The following is an 8,206-nucleotide window of genomic DNA, read 5'->3' as shown; positions in this document are numbered from 1 at the left end:
GTATCTTGCCTGTTCAAAAATAAAAGAAGTCAACTATATATTCAATTCTTTTTTATATTTTTTGCTTCAGGCTTTGTAAAGATGTTGCTCATTGACATAACATTATCTTAACGCTCACCATTTTTTATTTTAAAATTACCTCATGTATGACATGAGTCTGACATATACATTGTAAACCAACAGTGAATCTGACAATATTAGTACTGGAGAATACATGTTTAAATACTTGAGTTTATAATTTATGATAAAGATAAGCTTCCAAATTTAAACATCACCTGCATATGATTTATTAGCTTTAGTTTAAGTGTAACAAAGAGAACAGCAATAGAAAAAGCCATAACTAGTCACTAGTAATAATTAAGCAATAGTTACTTTTCATCTATAAAGTATATTACTATAGACTATTACTCTCAATGAACATGAAATGACTTTGAGTGATCAAAGTCTGGGCATACTAAATAATAGTCACATTTTGTTATGTATTATTTCACAAAGGAAAGTGTGCAAATACGGAGAGGTTAGCAAAAAAGGAGAAATATGAATTTCTACAACACTTGATTTCATAATTGTTGGGAAATAATTCTGTGGGGGAGAAATCACCCTCAAAGTTACATTCTCAATATTTACTTACAGACAAAAGGAAGATGAGACAGACACAAAACAATATTAATGTGATCTGAGACAGTCTCCTTTGAGATTTCCATTGTTCATACAATTTTGCCTATGGCAATGACACAATTTATTTGATATACAGCATTAATATGCATGAATAAATAGACTTGATATGAGTATCAGAATAAGCAAGGCTACTGTGATAACATCCAAATATAATCTTTAGGCAAACATAAGATAGTGTAAAGCAATCCATTGAAAAGTAGTTTCATTAAGAACTAGCATCAGATTTATGTAATTGTTTTCCTTAAATCTACAAGGAAGTTCAACTTTTGTTCAAAGATAAAAAAAAAATTCTGACAAAATCTAAGCTTTGGAAGTCAAAGTATGCTTCTTTTGGGTAAAATCCTATTTCAGAATTTGAACTAACAACATACTTTTTTACTTTATCTGGTTCTACTTAACTGTCAATTATTAATTAGGAATTATCTTGGCTCCCACCAATTATCTTTGAATGACATTAATTATTTCTCAGGTTTCAACAGATTTTTGCCACTCTTTATCTGATGAATTAGCACAATACATATTAATTTTTAAAATAGCATATGATTATTTTCTACTGCTTTCCCTTCACAATGTAAATGTAAATCTTACTAACTTTTCTCAATTATCAACACAGAAAGCCAATTAAAGTAACAGTAAATGAGAGAGGAAAATAACAAACAAAAAAGAAGTAAGAAACAAAAAAAATAAATAGAAGAAAAGAAATTTTCATTGTGTGTTAATGCATATTGAAGCTGACCTAAATCTTGTAAGAATAAAAATAGTGCAATGCATTACCTAATGAAGACTTTTATTTATTTGTTTTGGTCATATATACCACTTTATTAATTATGCAATTGAGTTCTGTGCATAAAGCTAGCGTCAGTGTTCCTGTAATTTTCAGGGAAGGAAAACTGACAAATTGTGCGGCAAAGTAACAAGGGAGATGGACGGATTACTACAGAAACAAAATTACTTTAGACCCAGGGTTTTGATCCTTGGGTTTGCCATTCCAGAAAATGGATTTGATATCTCTGGAGCAAGCTTATACCAGCCCCAAATCATGAGATTCGCAAGAGACTGACATATAAAGTACAAGTTCCATTTGTTGGTTACAAGGAGAAAAGTAATTCTGACAAACAGGTTGGGATCCTCATGACGGCAGGACTGATGCCTCCCCATAGTCACATCTACCTAGGAAGAAAAGAGATAAGGTTGCTTCCAGAACATGAAATCAGAGAGGGAAGATGAGTAGGTTATAATTCATAGAATCATTGATCCGTAATAGTCAATTCAGTCATTTTTTGCCCAAGAGTACCCCTGCTTATGAACTAAATTATGATTTTTTTTGCATTTAGATAAAAAGCATATCTCAAAAAAGTTCCAAAGTAATATCATGCAGAACATGTTAGAATAGATTTAAAAATTGTACAATATCCATCCAATGAAATATTTATGGCATTGAGAACGATCGAGTAGATATGTGTAAAATAACAGATAAATGTCAAAAAAAAATCCAATGTTGGGCTGCTGGGTGGCTCAGTCAGTTACACAGCCGACTCTTGATTTTGGCTCAGGTCATAATCTTGTGGTTCATGAGATTGAGCCCTGCCCTGTGAGCATGGAGCCTGCTTGGAATCTCTCTCTCCTTCTCTCTCTGCCCCTCCCCTCTCACATGCTCGCTTTCTCTAAAAATAAATTAAAAAATAAAACTTGAAAATAATTTTCAGTGTTGAGTGAAAAAAGGTAATAATCCATTTAGTATAATATTAGTGATACAAAATTCAACACATACAAAATGTAACAGTATTATATTTAAAAACACTCATTTATAGTAATACTATTTTTAATACTTTTATCATTTATATTCATTTATTTTTTGAGAGATACAGAGACAGCATGAGCAGGGGAGGGGCAGAGAGAGCGAGACAAAGGGAGAGTGAACCCCAAGCAGGTCGATGTGGGGCTGAACTCACAAAACCATGAGATCATGACCTGAGCTGAAACCAAAAGTTGACACTTGAACTGAGCCACCCAGGTGCCCCAGTAATACTATTTTTAAAAGCAGAAGAGTCATAAGCACAAAATTCAGAAATGCACTTGATATTAGAGGAAAGACAGTAGGATTCAAAGGGCACTTGAGTATTGAGAGCTACTTTTTCAGCTCATTTGATTTTCAGATCCGTTAGTTTTGTATGTAGATATTTGTTGGTTATTAATATATCCACATATGAAACCATATATTATATCGTATATCCAAGATGATTCTTGGTTGAGATTACATAGGTAGATAAATTCAAAAGGTGGCAAGTACAACTACAGTTCAGTTGACATTCTGGCCACTTGTATTACAATCAGGCTAGTTTTATTCAATGCCATAAACCACAAATTGGAAAAACAATAGCTTTCATCTTTGATTTTATTTTTTTCAGTAGTTTCATTTCAAACGGAGACTGATGAATTTCCTTTTCGTTCTCAATAATTTTTCTTGCCTTTTACTTGTTTCCCATCTCCCAAAATGGAACCCTACTTTGTAAAAATTCAGAAACAAAATTTATCAAGCATTAGCTTTTTTTTTTTTTAACATTGGGATGAACATTTTAATCTGACAGTAGCACATAATACCATACAGGCAGTACTTCTAGCTCCAAGAGTCCCCTTCCAGTTTATAAGGAAGTTATCAAAAATAACCAGATTTGCTAGAGCCTGGTCCCCTGCCCCTGGAAGGGACAGGGAACGGAATGGGCAAAGCACTGAGGTCTGCTTTCTTGCCACTCATAGATCCAGTTCTGAGCTCAGATTTTGTAATCTACCAGCTCCTCAGGCTGAAACCGCAAGCCAATCTCCTTCTCTGTAATCTCCATGGAATTGCTGCATGGATAAGCTTCTCCTGCCAGCTTGGATGCACAAGTTTCAACAGATGATGCTAGGCATGGAGCCCACAGGATTGGTCTCCCTGAGCATCACTCAGCCTGTCTCTGCCACATCCAGCCCCTCTAAGATCATGGCAACCACAGGTCCTGATTGCATGGACTTCACCAGGCCAGGAAAGAATGGTCAGTTCTTTAGGTCAATGCAGTGTTCCTTAAAAAGCCTGAATTAATCTCATAGGAATGAAATGGAATCCTTTTTGCTGAAAACGCTTGATCTCCCCAACAAGGCTGTGCTGGACCCCATTGGGCTTGATGGCAATGAAGGTATGTTCGCTGTTGGCCGTGACCCCTCTAGCTGCTCTGGCTGCAACCAATGGCAACACTTAATGTTAGCTTTTGATGTCACATATCATCTTCATGTCCTCTACTGGACCATCAAAATAACTGAAAAATCGCAGGCTGTAAAGTGGCCACGTAATTAAGACCAAATAATCACGGCTTTGATCTGCCTGGCCTCATGAATTCAGAACCGATGTGGACTTGGATGCCTAGCCCATATCCACATGGATAATGATGATAAAATGCCCTTTTTGTAATCTACTCCTACCATGAAGTACATATGAGCCCTGAGGAAAGGAGATATTGTGAGAGTGGATCCTTGGATACACACAAAAAATACCTCAACTAACTTAGATTCAATTACTTTCTTCTGGTGGAATAACAGCCTGAATTACAAATGAATTTTAGTTAATCAAAATGAAAAAAAAAAAGAGAGAATGTCTCTTAAAAGCTGAGGTTTTGCTGGGTTCCTGGGTGGCTCAGTCGATTAAATGTCGGACTTCGGCACAGGTCATGATCTCACAGACACTGAGCTCCAGCCCTGCTTCGGGCTCTGTGCTGACAGCTCAGGGCCTGGAGCCTGCTTTGGATTGTCTCCCGCTGTCTCTGCCATTCCCCTACTCATGCTTGCTCACCCTCTCTCAAAAATAAACTTTAAACAACTTTTTTTTTTTAAAGAACTGAAGTTTTGCTTAGGAAAATTTATGCCTAATAAAGATACTTGAGGCATAGAAAATTTGTTTGTTACGCTTTTCATCCATAAACAAAGCCTGATAATAATTTCCTTTTCCATTTGTTTTGAAGATTAATAAGAAAAACCAAATTCTAACTGTTTGGGCTAGCTAGTGACTTCTGCTTAATCCACACAAAGCCATTCACAGATAGAATATGACTATTGGATGTGTTTGCATTATAGGTTTTGCCATAACAAAATTGAGGGTGAGACCTGTGTGATATAGCTAATATCTCCAAAGTTCTTGGGCTAAGACATATTTCTGAGCTTCTCCTGTCCCTGATTATCAACTGGGCATATAGTCACTCCCAAATTCCATAGCATTTTTGTGATCAGTTTTTGACCCAGGGACTTCAGTTATTATCTGTTTACAAATTTGTTTCACATTTAGTTCATGGAATACTGGAAAACAACAGTAGTATTATTTTAAATTAATGCCAACATCAGTTTAAGATCTATAAATTTTGTGAAGTATTTTCTGATTAAAATGTACTGAAAGAGCTAGCTGGTTTATTCTCCTCCAAATTACTCTTGCCATAAGCACAGACACACTGAAAACCATGAAATTTCAACTGTATTTTGTATGGAAAGACATCTACTTAGTTTGTCACTAGAATACAAAGAAGGCCAGAGTGACTATAGCAAAATGAGAGAAAGGAGAATTAGGTCCAAAAATGGGGCCAAAGTGGAGTGGTCATATCCCATGAAGATGTGTAACCTACACATAGTTTAAATTGTAAAATGAGGTAAAACATGCTAGAATATTTACACTGAGAAATGTGATCAACTTATTCAAGGATCACCCTGGCTGCTAGGTGAAGAATTGAAAATGGAGTGCAGTGCAAATTGATGATGCTACTAAATTTATAATGCTGAATATTCTAGAAATACAGAATCTTCTACCAAAAGAATTATGATTTGGTCTACCAATATGTTAAAAAACAATATAGTATTGATACAAAAATTGATAGATGAGTTGACGATTTAAAGGTCCTTGGGGCAAAAGTTGACAGAGAAAACAGTGGAAAAGAATGACAGTTCAGAAATTGACCAATGTGTACATTTTATATGTATATATATATATATATATATGCATAAGTTTTAAAATACCCAAATTAATTAAATTCAGTAATAGTCAAACATTGCTGAAAATTTGGGCCACCTGCATGGCTCAGTCTGTTGACCATCCGGATCTTAATTTTGGCTCAGGTCATGATCCCACGGCCATGGGATTAAACCCAAGTCAGGCTCCATGCTGAGCGGGGAGCCTTCTTAAGATTCTCTTCCTCTCCCTCTCTCTCTCTCCCTCTGTACTTCTCTGTGGCTCATACTTTCTCTCTCTCTAAAATAAAATTTAAAAAAAAGCACAAAACATTGTCAAAAAATTAAGAAATAATATAAAAAATGTCATTCACATCTTATATCTGAACTTATAGTTTAAAAAATATAAAGAAAAAGATGTGTCTATATATGGAATTTTGTGAAGGAAAGTATTTCCTAAACATACTAAAATTCTTTTAAAGCGACATAGATTTTCAAAGATTATAAAAACACAAAGTCAAAAGTAAAATTAAATGATATATGTACAATAGCAAAACAGTTAGACAACCATGAAAAAGAATTAGTATCTTTTTTAAGGAAAATTGTCTTATCAAACACAAATGCAAATGGTAATACATCTACAGAAAAGAAGTCCAAGATCATCAAAAGAAAGGAAGATCAGTAAGAATATAAAAATTCCAAATCGTTGTTTATTAAATGTATGCAGATGAAATGAAAACAAATACTATGTGATCATGAGGTGTCAAATTTTCTCTTTTCTAAATATTTTTAAGACAGAGAGAAAGTCCGCATGTGTGTACACACGCGCGCACGCACCGGGGAGGGCTGGGTGGAGGGGACAGAGGATCTGAAGCAGGCTCTGTGCTGACAGCAGAGAGCCAGACGCAAGGCTGAACTCAGAAACAGTGACATCATGACCTGAGCCTAAGTTGGGCACTCAACCAACTGAGCCACCCAGAGGCTCCTCAAATTTTCAAAATGCTTGTTCTCTCATAAACTGCTAGTGAGAATACTGACTGATAAAAGATTCTTTAAAGAACAATTAGAATTTTAAAATTATGTATTTTTTACTGTAATTACATTTCTACAAATTACGCTGTAAAAATAGAGGATATGTTTAAGGATGTCCCCCAAACAATATTATATTGAGGCATTGGAAATAAACAAGTTATTTAAATAAAGTATGGCAGGACAGGATTAAATAATGTGTAACCAATATTATGGATATTTTCAAAAGCTATTCATGATGCACACTACTTTCTTGAATGCAATGTTACCTAAAATTCGGGATGTAAAATGATTGCAACCACATTAAAATCACGCATGTGCTTAGATGTGGCAATGAGGGCAGAATGTCTATAATCATGGCATTAAAGGCATTTGCTCTGCCCTCAAATTAGGAAGGTCTGGATCAGGGTTCTGAAACCTGCCAGCTGTGTTACCTTAAGTAATTCACTCTCTGTGACCTTGGCAATATTAATATGTGCCTAAGCTTGGCTTTACAGAAAATGGAATAATAGTAATATATGGCACTTTGTGAAAATTTATTTCATGATATCATGAAAAGAGAGGAAAAGAGAGCCAATAGCAGTGTTTTACATTTTATATATGATTTCCATTTTGTACGTAAGAAACATTTCTGTTTCCACCAAAAAAATTTACAAAATTTGAATATTTACTATATTTTGGAAGCCTTTTTCTACCCCTTTCATCATATCCCTTACAGTTGCTCCCTACAAGCAGCTGTTCTCCTTAAATTCATGTCGAGCATTCTTTTGAGCTGTATTAACTGCTTTTGAACTTTATGCATTTGTGAAAATACCATAAAGTTTCAAACATAATTTGCTTCCTTTTCTTAATATCACATTTTTAGGATTCATCATGGTTGACACGCGTGGCTTGTTGATTTATTTTCACTGTGCATACTATTCATTGAATGAATGTATGATTATTCATATAATCATTCTGTTATTGATGACATTAGGCTGTTTCCACTTTTTTTAGATATTACAACAAACATTCTTATATATGTCTTCTATGCACCCATGCCAGATCTATAGATGTCTATAGAATTGAAATTGTTGGGTTGTACACACACACACACACACACACACACACCTTAAAGGAGAGGTGTACAAAACAATATGAGGCTCCTTACACTATTCAAAACAGAGATAGTTTTGTAGAGAGGGAGCTTTGTCTGTAATGCCGAGAACTTAAAATTAACACATCCCCACTAGAAAATGGTATGTTCTAACAATGCTTTTGTAGAACCCAAATGTTCTATCTGGCTGACACATTTCGCATTTGAGGTTACTGATGTGATAGTATCTCCTCTCGTGGGTACTATTTTCCCCGCCCATATCCATGCTTTAGGCATGAAGTGAAAGAAACAGTGATTTCTCAAATAGCAAATGTTTCAGGCAAGCCATTTTCTTTGTTTAAGCGTAACATCATCAATTCATTATCAGCATTATTGTTGACGATATATACTCTATTAGTTTATAAAACCTAACCAGGTATCAATAGCTCAACCACCATCAGC

The 8,206-nt window shown here is 35.0% G+C and overlaps 1 pseudogene; it reads right to left on the bottom strand.

The window, feature by feature from the left end:
- Window positions 1–3,353: 3,353 nt before the first annotated feature.
- The window catches only part of LOC122492611, a 31,998-nt pseudogene continuing 27,145 nt past the window's right edge, over window positions 3,354–8,206 (bottom strand).

Source organism: Prionailurus bengalensis, chromosome D2, assembly GCF_016509475.1.
Source record: "Prionailurus bengalensis isolate Pbe53 chromosome D2, Fcat_Pben_1.1_paternal_pri, whole genome shotgun sequence".
In the NCBI taxonomy this organism is placed as follows: Eukaryota; Metazoa; Chordata; class Mammalia; order Carnivora; family Felidae; genus Prionailurus; species Prionailurus bengalensis.
Note: the sequence above shows the minus strand (reverse complement) of the source record. Positions and strands in the feature narration are given on the sequence as shown.